This window comes from Petaurus breviceps, unplaced genomic scaffold (assembly GCF_028583685.1).
Source record: "Petaurus breviceps papuanus isolate PSGF00001 unplaced genomic scaffold, PetGlider_PUasm1.0 89292, whole genome shotgun sequence".
NCBI classification, from domain to species: Eukaryota; Metazoa; Chordata; class Mammalia; order Diprotodontia; family Petauridae; genus Petaurus; species Petaurus breviceps.
Window position 1 is genome coordinate 3,384 of NW_027187035.1, and position 15,167 is coordinate 18,550.

Sequence of the window (15,167 nt, forward strand, 5' to 3'; positions counted from 1 at the left end):
TTTCTTTCTTTCTTTCTTTCTTTCTTTCTTTCTTTCTTTCTTTCTCTGTCACTTCCTAGTTACATCTTCCTAGTCCCTCTACCTTTGACAATACCACTTTCCCTTATAACTTTAAAAGCAAGACAAATGAATGTGTGGGCCAGGTAGGAAAATGTATGTCCTGTTCACTAATAACCCACCCTTTTTTTGCCAAGGCCCTACAGGTTTCATTATCAAGCAGTTCTCTGAAGTTATGATTAGACACTAAATTGATAAGAATTAAAAAAAAAATCTTTTACTGTTGTTTTCCTTTACATTACTGTGGTCACTATAGAAATTGCTCTACCTGTGTTTATTTCCCTAGAATGAAGATTCTGGTCACCTCCAGATGCATTTCACTGTAGCCCACATGGATCTTAAACACAGGGAAAGGGGGAGATATTTGGGGAAGTAGCCTGAGGTAATTAGTACAACCCCACCTAGCTTCCCAGGGAAATGGGGGTTTGTCATAATTAGAAAAATAGTGAGTGCCTACCATGACCACCACCACCATCTCCAAGCAGGAAATAGCAATGTAGACAAAAGATATTTCACCTGAGCCCTGCGTAAGAAGGGACAGAAAATGTAACCAATAACCTAGAGCCAACAGGAAATTGGCTAGAAAGTCATGCTTATATGGGCAAAGAAGAATGGTTCCTCTACCCTTGGGAGATATTTTTTGTGTGATGCCTGGGGCACTGGCAATCAACTTATAATCAAAGTATCTGGAGAAGATTTTCTTTGGTCTTTTTCCTTGGTTGTAAATGCATTTTGGCCAGACAAAGATGTCTAGTGTCTTCTGCTTAAGGCTAAGGAGAATTATATTGAGAGAAGCTACAAGGGTCTAGACTGTAATGGAGAACAGTCTGACCATTACTTGCTAGAGGCTGGAGAAAACTGCACAGAGATAGCTGGAAAGGAGAGAAAGATTTTAGTAACTGTGCTGAGAGAGTCTAGAGTTTTGCCAAATCTAATCGGAAAAAAAAAATTATTGGGGATAAATATGAAGTCATCTACTTGGGTTCAAGAGATCAATTTCATAAGTACAGGATTAGGAAGATACGGTTAGAATATAGTTTCTCTGAAAAATGTTTGGGGATTAGTGGGCTTCAGCATAGATTTGAATCAAAAATCAAAGGACTGAGGTTAAATTTCTGTTTTGTCTGTTTACTACCTGTATGATCTTGGGCAAGCCATATAAACTCCCTGGGCCTCAGTTTCTTATCTATAAAGTAGATTGGACTAAATTATCTCAGAGGTCTTTCCCAGCTCTAAATCTTTGAACGTAACAACAGTCAGGAAAAAAAAAAACTAATAGGATCTTGGACTGTATTAAGATGGCACTAGCTTCTAGTAATAAGGAGGTGATACAACTAGTGTACTCTGGCCTCAGTCTCATTGTGTCAGATGTTGCATCCAGTTATGGAAACATTTTAGAAGGTACATTGATAAGTAGGAAAATGTCTAGAGGATGGCAATGAGGGTGATGAAGGGCCTCTAGTCCATGCCATATGAACATGGGTAGAAAGAAGTAGAGATAGTCAGTGTGTCCTCTGCTAAGAGACAAGTAGGGAGTACAATGGATAGAGCGTTGAGCCTTGAGTCGTAATAGACTCGAGTTCAAATCTAGCCTTAGATATTTTCTAGCTATATGACCCTGGGCAAGTCATTTAACCACTGTCTGACTCAATTTTCTCAACTATAAAACATGAATAATAACAGTACCTATTCTTAGAGTTGTGAATATTAAATGAGATGAAATTTGTAAAGCATTTAGCACAGTTACTGGCTCATAATAGGCACTTAATAATTACTTGGTTCCTTTTTTCTTTCCTCTAGGTATTACAGTGGAGAACAGTTAGGCTTGGGAGGACTTTCTTTACCCCCATGGCTCTGAGAGTGAGAGAGCACTGAACACTTTCAGACCATGCCTATCTCTAGAGGTTCACTGTGCTTTGCTCAGTGGGGGGTCTTCCACTTGGGTCCTTCTTGCTCCACTGACTCTTCCTGTCCCTTTGGGAACAGGGAGACAATTTTTGCTTCAGTGATCCACATGTCACACTCTCTTCATTTTCCTCTGGATAGAGTTAGTGTTGGAGATTTTTTTTTTTGCTTTTTGGAGGGGGGATGGCAGGGCGATTGGGGTTAAGTAACTTGCCCAAGGTCATACGGCTAGTAAGTATTAAGTGTTTGAGGCTGGATGTGAACTCAGGTCCTACTGACTCCAGGGCCAGTGCTCTATTCTCTGTGCCACCTAGATGCCCCAGGGTTGGAAATTTTTACTGAAGCTGTGACTAGATTCAACAATCAATGGACTTTCTTATGTCCACAGGAAATAGACCCAGATCCATATGGAATACTTTATTTGGTCTTTTGAGGAGTTTATAGAGTTATTAATAAGAAAGAAAAAAATACCAGCTTTGCTTACCAAACCTGTAGTCAAAAATCCCTTAACAATTGATCAGATACTCTGATCTTTTCTCTGAGCAAGGAAGGGAACTTCCTAGCCAATCATGTACTGTAACATCAAGCACCGTGGCCAAAACTCTACTTATAATTCCTGACTACAATGAAAGTTTACATAGGGAAATGCTCATTTCTGAGCAGATGCTTTTATCTGAAGAGAAAGAGAATCATTTAGGATATAACAAAGGGACAAATCATAACAGATGCCTGTAAACCAATAAACAAGTAGAAAGAGAAGGGGAGTTGGAGAAGCTTCCTCACAGTTCTTAGAGGTGGCTGTACCTCCCAACAGACGTGGTCAGCATTCTTTGTCATCAGGGGGGAGGCTGGGGCCGACTTTTGCCACCTTCTCCCTTCAGTCTGCAGTCCCAGACACCATTGCTGCCTCCTTTGCCCTCATGTCCTGCTGAGGGCATGATGAATCGGTTGCCTCTAGTCAAATGTGATAATGTTGGTAAAAGCTCTTTTCAAACCTTAAAGATATATATATATATATATATATATATATGTATGTATATATGTGTGTGTATAAAACACACATATGCTGCGTACATGTATACATGTATATACATATATCTGTCTCTCTCTATATGTGTATATACATATACTTACACGTGTGTATGAGTGTGTGTATGACTTCTCCATGGAGGTCTTCCAGAAAAGTTTGGATGATCACTTGTTCAGACATGCTATAGAGGTAATTCATTGCTTCCAATTCCAAGATTCTGTGAAAAGACAATGTTGCATAGGAGATTTTGAATGTGGAGACACAACTTTGGAGGTCCTCAGAGGCCAAGGTCATAGTGAAAGTGAAAATTTATCTTACGTTTATTTTGTATACATACACACACAAATCCTCATGTAGTTGAAAGCTTAAAACCTAATGAAGACTTTTGGGACACAGTATTTTGTATATGCGTTTGATGTTCATGTTACCTCTCCTGATAGTATATAAGCTCCTTGAGGATAAGGACAATTTCATTTTTACTTTTAAGTCCCCAGAGCCCAGCACAGCAGCTGGCCCAAAGCAGACTTCATTAATGTTTAGTTGATTGATTTATTGTTTGAAACGGCACAGGTTCTGGGGTAACGACTGCATACTCAGAGATCTCTTTTTTTTTTCCTGACCACTTTGATATGAATCCCTCTAAAACATCCCCCTGAACTTGTTATTAAGACAGTTTGTGATTTTGAACCATGAGAGCCTGAGGTGGAGATTGGAGAATAGGCCTCAAGTTCCTAGGTAATCTACTTGGGGACAAAGAGCAGAAGGAGCAAGAGTTCTCCCACAGTGACTGTTGAACCTTCTGAAAGGAAGGAGCATCTGACACAAGGGTTACATGAAAGGTCCCGCCATTGGCTGTAGACCTTGTGGATTGCATCAGCTTCTCTGGGCTGCAGTTCCTTCTTGGAAATGATACGGGTAAATTTGCCCTTAGCTCACAGCTTTCAATTTTCACAACTTCCTAAATATTTTGTCTTAAGGCATAAAACTCTTTTGAATTGTTTTTAAAAGAACAAACAAACCCAGTAACAACCTTAATTTACTTGTATCTTGTTTTCACATCACCTTCACTGTTAAATATTTCTGAATATACCCTCCCCTCCACCCCCATACCTGGAGATCTTTGTCTCACAGCAAAGATTAAAAAAAATAAAATTTAGAAAAACCAACTAATGCATTAATAAAAGTCTTAAAGCATATGCAATATCCTACACCTGTACTCCCCATCCCCACCTTTTCTCAACTCTTTTTCTAGGGCCAAGGCTGGTCATTCTAATTACAGTGTTGTTTCTTTTCATTGTTTTCCTGATTTTGCTTAACTTTACTTTGAATCAATTTATTAAAAGTTTCTCATGTTTCTCTATATTCTTCATTTTTATCATTTCTTAAGGTTCAGTAATATTACTTTATTTTCCCACAATTTGTTTAGTCATTCCCCAATTCATCTGCTTTGTTTTCAGTCCTTTGTTATCACAAAAAGTGCTTCTGGGAATATTTTGGTGGATTACTCCCTTAACTTTCTTGGTCCCTGGACCTGTTTCATTCCCTGGACTCATAAAAATTCTGTTCCTTATTCCTATATGCTTCTCCTCCTGTTTTTTGGTCATCACTGCCATTTTTTGGGTGCTTAATTCTAACACCCAATTTTTCTTGCTCTCCTTACTGCTGCTACCATATATTCTATACTAGAATCTTTTCTCAGATATATAGGTATCTGGAGCATTCCTCAACCAGGGTCTTGCCTCTATACCTCACTGTAATGTTCAGTTGACCATGAATTTTCAGAAGCTGTGTTTATAGAATATAAACTCTCGTTGGCTCTTTCAGGCTAGAGAGGCTTTGAATGTAGGCCTGGTGATCGGCTATCATCTGAGAACCACTATTCATTGTCTAATTAAAGGAGTTTCATCTCTAATTTGGCTAGAGGGTGGTGAATTTTTCAGGGATAGCAATTCACAAAGCCCATTTCCTAAAGGTGCTACAGAAATGAGATCTGCATTGGTGGAAACAGGACCCACACCAAAGAAATGAGATTCTACAAGTATTGAAATAATTCCAAAGGGAAAGGGTGTGTGCAGAAACAGCAAGAATAACATCAGAAGTGGATGCACAACATTCTATACAGACGACTCACAAGTCTTGATTTATAACTCAGCTAACCTGTAACCAAAGTGCACTAATTAAGATGTTAGCCTAAAGGAACCACCTCATTTTACAGATGAAGAAAATTAGGCATGGGCAGGATAAGTGACTTGTTCAAGTTTTAGACAGTTTTAGTAAATTAGATTGTGAGCTCTTGGAGGGCAAGGACTGTTTTTATTTTTTTTTACCCCTTTTTGTATCCCTAGTACTTAGCACAGTGCCTGTAATATAAGAGGCACTTGATAAATGCTTATTTAAAAAAAATTGGGGGGAAGGCAGGGCAGTTGGAGTTAAGTGACTTGCCCAAGGTCATACAGCTAGTGTGTCAAGTGTCTGAGGCCAGATTTGAACTCAGATCCTCCTGACTCCAGGGCTGGTGCTCTATACACTTTGCCATTTACCTGCCCCAATAAATGCTTATTGACTAACTAAAGATCAGAGGAACAATTCAAACCCAGATCTTCCTGACTCCAATTACAATGTTCTATATATTCCATCATTCAGCCACTCAGAAAGTTTTCCAGGCCTAATTCATGATTTCACATGATTTTCCTAGGCCATGGCAGCTGGCTACCTTGTGGCCCCCCCAAAGACAGTGCCAATTGATTGCCATATCTAGTAACAGTTAGCATTTATAGCACATGCTATGTACCAGGCACTGTGCTAAGCGCTTTACAAATATTGTCTCATTTGATTCTCAAAATGACCCTGAGAGCTGGGTGCAATTATTATCTCCATTTTATAGCTGAGGAAACTGAGGCAAGCAGAGGTTAACTGATTTGTCCAAGGTCATGCAGATAGTAAGTTCTGAGGCAGGATTTGAACTCAGGTCATTCTGACTCTATGCCCAAAGCTCAATACTCTTGCACCACCTAGCTACTGATGGTCTTTTCTGAGCCCCTTTGCTTCTCTCTCTATTTGCTGTATTTAATACTGTTGATCACCCTTTCTTCCTGGACACTCTCTTTTCTGGATTTTCACAACCCTCCTCTTTCCTGATTTTCTTACCTGTCTGAGTGCATTTTCTCAGTCTCCTTTGCTGGCTCATTATCTGGCTCCTGTCCATGAATTATGGGTATTCTCAAAGGTTCTGTCCTGGGCCCTTTTCTTTTTTCTTCACACATACTGTCTTGGTGACCTCATTAAATAAGAGCCCATCACAGACAACGCCATTCTTTTAAACTCTCATATTCATGACTTTATCTTTATTCTTCCCTCCTCACTCTCACTCACCCCACATATCTAATTAGCTGTAACTGTACAACATTACTCACATTTCACCTCTTCTCTCTGCATGTATAGACATTTTAGTTTAGGCTCTTATCACCTCTCACCTAGATTACACAATGGTTTTCTAGCTGGTCTCCCTGTCTCAAGTCTCTCTCCACTCTAATATATATGTTGCTGTCAAAAAGATTTTTACTAAAGTAAAGAACTGACCAAACTTATCACTCAAAAAACTTTATAACTTAATAAACCATATCAATACTCAATAAATTCCAGGCTTTATATTACCTCTAAGAAAAAATAATTTTTTTTAAATTTAAAATTTAAAAAAATTCCTCTTTGAAAACCCTTCACCTCCTTGCCCCAATCTATTTTTCCATCTTTATTATATGTTATTCCCCTTACAACAAACTATGTTCTGCATAAATTGGCCATGTCTTTGTTCCTCATATGACACTCCATGACTCATCTCCATATATTTTCACTAGCCAAACCCCATGCCTAGAATGCACTCCCTCCTTAGATATGCCTTATAGAATCTCTGTCATCCTTCAAGATGTAACTTTTACATTTGTAGTTGACTATTTTTTAAAAAATTAAATCTTTTCATATTTATTCTCTATCTACTTAGATATGTATTTGTTGTCTCCCTTGTTAGAATGTAAGGTTCTCAAGAACAGGAACTATTTCATTTTTTGTATTTTTGTCCCCAGTGTTTAGCACAATAGATAGAATGTGGTAGACCCTTAATAAATGCTTGGTGATTTATTGATTGATTGTAAAAATCTTAAAATAGTAAGTGACAGAGGTACGATTTGAAACTGAGTCCTCTGATGCCCAATCAAGTGCCCATTTAATATTTTAAGGAGTTGAGTGGGATGTGAAGGAATGTAAAATTAAAGTTAGGTGCAGTTGATATAGTGCTGGGTCTCGTGTCAGGAAGACTCATCTTCCTGAGTTCAAATATAGCTTTAGACACTTACTAGCCGAGTGACACTGGGCAAGCCACTTAACCCTGTTTGCCTCAGTTTCCTCACCTGTCAAATGAGTTGAAGAAGGAAGTGACAAACCAACCACTCTAGTTTTTCTGCCAAGAATACCCCCAAATGGGGTCACAAAGAGTGGGACACAACAGAACAACAACAACAGCGTCAAAGAAAGGAAAGAGGTGTATTTTCTTCATTCTTTTCTTGGGCTAGGCATCTTGGTCGTTATATTTATAACGCATTCAGTTTTATATTTTTGTCTTTCCATTGACACTGTTGTAATGTACGCAGAGATTGTGTATAATATTTTCTTAATTCCCTTTGCTTCCCTTTGTATCAGTTCAGATAAGGCTTCCCATGCTTCTGTGAATCCTTCATATTTATTGTTTCTAACAGTTTAGTCAGATTCAGATCCCTATATGTATCATAATTTGACTAGTCATTCTTCAATAGATGGGCATTTAAACTATTTCTGGTTCTTTGGGAATGATTATTATTATTGTTGTTATTTTGAAATACTGAAGTAAGAAGACAGAATCGTGTGTGTATATAAAGAGATAAAAAATTCATTAATCATTTACTATATGAAAGGTACTGTGCTAAGAACTAGGGATACAAATACAAGTAAAACAGACTCCTATCCTCAAGGAGCTAGTGGGGGAAGATAACACATAAAGAGCAGAGGGAAAGGGCTGGGAGATGAGAAAAGGTACCTTTAGGGGCTATGTGATAAGTGAGAGGAGTCTAGAGAGAAAGTCAGAGTGTCAGACTTGAATCACGATTGGGAACCTTTCTAAAATGATGGTTCCAAAGAGAGAGAGTCATGAATCAGAATAAGAAGATCATTATAAGTAGAATAATATTTTATGTTTTTTTTAAGATATCAATATTTAGGTAATAATATTTAATATTATTAATTAATAATGATTTTAGCAATAATATAAATTGATAATATAATTATTTTATTAATATAAATATAATAAAGCATATTTATTATTAAAATGACACATTAATAGTAGTATTAGTGATGAGTAATAATACTAAATTAGGTATTAATATTTTAGGTAATAATATAGGTAGAATAATATAATTTAACAGGTAAAAGTTTTTCCAAGGTGGTAATGACAGAGGAGAGAAGTGGAAGGAGTCTGGAGAAAGAATCCTGTTTCAGGAGAGGTAAAGACTAGCTGTAGTCTTTCTTAAAATATGTGTGTATATGGGTGTACATAAGTCATTGCCTACACAAACATGTACATGTACATGTACACATTTTTTTTCTTTGCTTTTTGGAGGGGGAAGGCAGGGCAATTGGGGTTAAGTGACTTGCCCAAGGTCATATGGCTAGTAAGTGTTAAGTGTCTGAGGCCGGATTTGAACTCAGGTCCTCCTGACTCCAGGGCCAGTGCTCTATTCACTGCGCCACCTGTACATGTACACATTTTAATGTATATAGATACACAATGCATAGATGCACACCATGAGCATGCATTTGTATGTGTGTGTACATATATTAATTTATAGACACACGCACATATCTATATACATATGTAAATATGTATAATATATGTAAATATGCACATATACACACATATTTATGCAATATAATTATTCATGACATATGAATGATCATTTATTTGTATTCCTATAGAAACAAGGTATACAATTGGAAACTTTGGAAAAGAGAAATTTTAAGATTGGAAGTGATGGGATTCAAGAGGTCGCTGCCTTTTTCTTAACTGCTGTTCCTCTTAGTTCATGCTGCTGTGTTGCTAGTTGAGGGGCTGATGTGGACCATGCATAGACTAGAGACAAAGGATAAATAGCTCAGCTAACCTGGTAGGTGAGTGTCTCCCTTTAGGGCTCCTCTGCCTTGTCGGTGGGGTATAAGGGAGTGGCACCTTTCCACCCAAGTGGTGGCAGACATGAATGAGTCTGGGAAGATGTACAGTTTCCTACTGGGTGTGGGACCTGAATTTCTAGCTATTGCTTCTGTTTGGTGTCTTTCAGCCTAAGAACATTAAGCTTGGGCTGCTGCTTTCCCAGAGTCATATTGTGTCAACAGTACTGACTAGGCCATCCTGCTATTTGTAGGTATTAGTAAACTCGCTTCTCCTTTCTCTTTCTGTGAATCATGTGGGGAAAAGACTTCAGAGCCTGGATCAATACTAGGATTATCTTCCATGAGGTGGGGAAAGGGTTCTGGCTATGGTGTCCATATTTCTGAGAAACAAATGATTAATTCATTCAACAAATATTTTTAAGAAACTACTATGATCTAGGCACTGATCTATTTACTAGAGATAAAAGAAAAAAATGGAATGCTATCTGCTCTCTAAGAGCTTACACACTATTTTGGGAAAACAGCATGTAAAAAATTGAATATAAAATATATTCAAAATAGATACAAAGAATTTCTCATGGAAAGGGCAATAGCAAGTTGGGAGATCATGACAGATTTCCTGTAGGAGTCAGAGCTTAAGCTGAGCTTTGCAGAAAGTTGGGGATTCTATAAGCCAGAAGTGAGTAGAGAGTTCACCCTAGATCTGAGGGACGGTTTATACAAAAGCCTGGGTTGGACTTGGAAATAGGGGAAGTAACAAGAAGGTCAGTGTGGGAGAACAGTAGTGTGCAGGAAGCCTGGGAAAAGAGGCCAGAGACAAACTGTGAAGGACTTTAAAAGTCAAACTGAAGAATTTTCGTTTTGTCCCAGAGATGAGAAGGAGCCATTGAAGAAATTTTGAGCAGGGATGTGGCAGAGCCAGACCTCATAGTGAAGGGGGAGAATCTCTTGCACCTTCTACTAACAATCACAACCAATTACCAGGGATCTGATTTCCTTTTTAGTCTGTTTGTTTTGTTTTTGAGTCCTTGGTTTTTTTATAGGAAACGACGGCACTTGTAAATATAAACTCAGATGTAGAGAAAATTGCTGGGTTAATACTGGGTTTCCCATCATATTGGATCCTAAACCAGGGGAACGTCATACCAACCTGACAAAGTGTCTCATCCTGGAGGGTGTGGTGCCTTCAATCTTCATGCTGCTGGCAAAATTTAGTATCATGAAATCCAGGGATTTCCAGTAGCCAAATTGTTGCCACAGACACTTCCAGTCCCATGCTGTCTGTCCTGTCATACAAGACTTGTAATTGTCTTCCTGTGCAAATTATTCTGGCTTCTCTTCACTTGGGAATGCCAATCCAGGATATTATGCTTTGGAAAGGAGGCAGGATATGGAAGAACAGGGAAAGAACCTGTCCTTCTTATTTTCAGTCTTCAGAAAGTGTTTTTAAAATTTGTCCTGAGCTGTCACTTCCTGTAGAAGGATTTCCCAAACCTTTAGGCTAAGGGCCCTAGTGTGACCCCAAATGTCTTCTGGGTTTCTCCCACTCACCAGCTTAGACTCCTTACATTTTTCATGTCTGGGAGAATCTTTTTGGTATAGTCACCTCCAGGCCTGAAAAGTAGGCCCTGAAACCATCCCTTAAACTGGTTGTCTTCCCCTTCTCTCCTTTTCTAGGTAATCTCTTAAACCTTCCATTTGCCTTCATGATAATTCTGGAGCTCTGGGAGCTTTCCCCATAGAACTTTAGATTCTTCTCAGAGTTCCTATAACTCTTGTATTTTATTCACTCCTTCCAGCCCTTCCAGAGCCAACTTTTTTTCTGGAGGTTTATACCTATGTCCATTTGGTAAATCCTGTAATTTTGCAATTATAACTAAATCTTGGTTCCTTTCTCGAACACTGTAGGGCATCTCTTAGCTCACACATCTCCTTATTGCAGTCTTCATACTTTCCTCAAACAATCTCAAATTGTTTTCCTAAAGTCTTTTCACCAAGGTTTCCTTGTCTTGGACCTATCAAGCAGGTAAAATGAGAGAGATGGAAAAGAACTTGGATTTAGAGTCAGAGCATCCGGGGTTCTAGATCTGAGTGTGTTACTAATTAGAAGTGTGACCTTAGGCAAGTTATTTAGCTTTTCTGGGCCTGTTCCCTTATTAATAAATTAAGAGGATATAATTAAATGATCCCTAAGGTTCATAACAACTCAATAAATTTACATAATTCTTTAATAAATATCATATTTAGGACTAGTAAAAATTTCATTCAGCTTAACATCTATGTTTTTCCAAGTGGCCTCTTTATTTGATGGTCTTTCATTTTTCTTAATTTCTCTATTAAAATGTAAGCTCTTTGAGGGCAAGGACTATGTCACTTGTATCTTTATATCCCTGGCACTTAGTACATTGCCTAACATACAGTAGGTGCTTAATAAATACTTGGTGATTGAGTCACTGGACTCATATTACTCATTATTCACTGGTAGCTATAAGGTACAGTAGATAGAACACTGGGTCTGAAGTCAGGAAGATGAGTTCAAATACACACTCAGACACTCACTAACTGTGTGATTCTGGGTGAGTCATTTAACCTCTGTTTGCCTCAGTTTCCTCATCTGTAAAACTGACATACTAATAGAACCTCCTCCCTGGGGTAGTTTTAAGGATCAGATAATAATTGTAAAGCACTTAGCACAGTGCCAGGCATATAGTAAACAATATATAAGTGTTAGCTATTATTATTGCATGTAATCTAAAAGAGGGTAGCTATGATCAGGGTTTATTCATTAAATTTCCACTGGGAGAACAGCAGAGGTGTCTTCAGAGAGAGTTTATTTCCTTACCTGTAAAATAAAAGATAATTAGACCAATAGTATACCCTGTTTAGAGTTGTTATGAGGCTCAAATGAGATAATGTGTATATGTAAATGCTAGAAATATATATATATACATATACACACATGTATATATGTATGCATACATGTCAGTAACCATAACTGCAACTATTTAAAATTTTAGAAAACATTTTCATTTAAAGTTTTGAATTCCAAATTCTACCTCTTCCTCCCTTTCTTCCCCCTTCCCTGAGATGGTAAGCAATCCGATACAGGTTATACATGTGCAATTATGTAAAACGTTTCCATATTAGTCATTTTGTTCAAGAAGACTTTAGTAAAAGAAAAAAATTAACGAAGAAAGTGAAAAATAGCATGCTTCTGTCTGTGTTAAAAAATATTAGTTCTTTCTGTGGAGGTAGATAGTATGCTTCATTATTAATCCATTAATCCTTTGGGATTGTCTTGGATCATTGTATTGCTAAGAATAGCTAAGTCATTCATAGTTCTTCATCGAACAATACAATGTTCCCCTGCTTCTGTTCACTTCACCATGTATCAATTCATTGTCTTTCCAGGTTTTTCTGAAATCATTCTGTTTGTCATTTCTTACAGCACAATTATATTCTATTACAATCACATATAGCAGCTTGTTAAGCCATTGATGGATATCCCTTTGATTTCTAATTCTTAGCCACCACAAAAAAAGGTGCTATAAATATTTTTGTACAAATAGTTCTTTCTCCCTTTTTTGTATGTCTTTGGGATAGAGACCTAGCAGTGGCATAGTGAATTAAAGGGTATGCACAGTTTTATAGACTTTCGGGCATAGCTTCAAACTGCTCTTCATGGTTGGATCAGTTTACAACTTCACCAAGAGTGCATTAGTGTCCCAGTTTTACCACATCCCCTCCAACACTTACAATTTTCCGTTTTTGTTATATTAGCCAATCTGATAGGTGGGAGGTGGTACTTTAAAGTTGTTTTAATTTGTATTTCTCTAATCAATAGTGATTTAAAATGTTTTTATATGATTTATAGATAGCTTTGATTTCTTTGAAAGCTGCCTGTTCATATCCTTTGACCATTTATCAATTGGGGAATGACTTGTATTTTTATAAATTTGACTCAGTCCTCTACATATATGAGAAATGAGGCCTTTATCAGAGATACTTGCTGTAAAGATTGTTTCCCCAGTTTTCTGCTTTCCACATTGTTTTGGTTGCATTGGTTTTGGTTGTATAAAACCTTTTTAATTTTATATAATTAAAATTATCTATTTTACATTTTGTAATGCTCTCTATATTTTCTTTGGTACTAAGTTCTTCCTTTATCCATAAATCCGACAGATAAACTATTCCTTGTTCTCTTAATTTGCTTATGGTATCACCCTTTATCTGTAAATTATGTACCCACTTTGACCTTATCTTGGTATATGATGTTGGTCTATAAACTCTATGCCTAGTTTTTGCCATACTGTTTTCCAGTTTTCCAAGCAGTTTTTGTCAAATAATGAATTTTTGTTCCAAAAACTTGGATCTTGGGTTTCTCATATACTAGACTACTATGGTCATTTACCATAATGCCATTTGTACCTAATCCATTCCACTGATCCACAACTCTATTTCTTAGCTAGTACCAGATTATTTGTATAATTACTGCTTTATAATAGAATTTGAGATCTGGTACAGCTAGAACACCATCTTTCACTTTTTTTAAAACAACTATTAATGTTGAAGGATTCCATGGTCAAACCATGCACATCCCTAAGGAAACTTACACTAGAGGCTGATCAGGTAAAGTTTTTGTTCCTGGAGAAAGTACCACAAGCCATCGCTAGGACCAGTAGTGTGAAGCACACTTTCAGCTGAGTGTGGAGGAGACAGAGATGCTGGAATATCAGTGTGAAATGAGGGAGTGATGGTAGGGTGAAGTGCCTATAAAGGAACAGCATAGAGCAGTGGGGGGAGTGTACCACAGACAATCATCTGATAGTTTCCTATTTTAGTGAATTATTCTGACTAACTAGGTACTCAACACTGTTGTTTCTACTGATGGCAAAGGAATATAAATAGCGTTAGCACTTTCTCTTGATTCAGCACCCTGGAGAAAAGTCCTGCTTACCCCAATGTAGTTACAACTCTGACAATATATTTTATTTTAATGTAACTTTTGTTATCAATTTACTTTTTAAAAAATTTATAAGCATTAATTTCCTCATCCTTTCACCTCTCCAATTCCACATTGGGGAACTGCCCCCCCCCCCCACAACAAAACCCTTGTAATAAATATGCATAGTCAAGAAAAACAGATTCTCTTATTGGCTTTATCCAAAAATGTCTGTCTCACTCTACATTCTGAGTATGTCACCTCTCTGTCAGGATGTGAGTATCATGCTGCATCTTCTGTCCTCTGGAATCATGCTTGGTTATTGCATTGATCAGAGATCTTAAGTCTTTCGAACTTGTTTGTCTTTAAAATACTGTTGTTATTGCCTAACAATATACTTTACCAGAAGGTCCTTAGGGACTATTTGGAAAACCAGAGCCCAGCCAAGTAATTGGTTGAGATACCTTGGAGTCAATGGTCCAAGCTTATCTTCCCTTCGTTCATTCTGGCTTTCGGTGCCCTTCAAGGTCTAGACACCAGCGTACTTGAAGTATCCCATCCTTCTCTTGAAGATTTTGATGCTATGTTCAGTGAAAAAACATAGAAAGGAAACACACCCTCATCTCTCAATTCTTGCTGTGTATGAACTGGAACCACTAAGCAAAGTTGTTCTTGTGGAGAGATTAGCCCCAGGCTTCATAGATAATACCAAATGCTTTATTTCCCTACCTTTCCCTGAGATGAAAGATCAACAAAGTGGATCTAAAGACTTTTAAATGAAGAACACATTTTTAAAGCCTGGATTTTATCCTTTCTACCTACCATGTTTCCCCGATAATAAGACACTGTCTTATTAATTTTTTGGAAAGAAAAACACCAGAGGGCTTATTTTCAGGGGAGGGCTTATGTTGTTCTGCCTCAGCTCTCCTCCGGCACTGCTCTCAATGGCACCAGCAAGCAAATCACTGGGGAAGAACAGGATGACGCGCTCACTGCTGCGGCTCTGATTGGATGCAGTTCGAGCGCCACGTGCGTTTCAGC

General features: G+C 37.7%; 1 long non-coding RNA gene across 1 annotated transcript; it reads right to left on the reverse strand.

Moving 5' to 3' along the window:
- Nucleotides 1–2,203: 2,203 nt before the first annotated feature.
- Nucleotides 2,204–6,383, reverse strand: LOC138176445 (uncharacterized). The gene is made up of 3 exons (XR_011172240.1): nucleotides 6,140–6,383; nucleotides 3,097–3,209; nucleotides 2,204–2,916 (listed from the first exon to the last, which is right to left on the reverse strand). It is a non-coding gene; the product is annotated as an uncharacterized lncRNA (long non-coding RNA).
- Nucleotides 6,384–15,167: the final 8,784 nt, after the last annotated feature.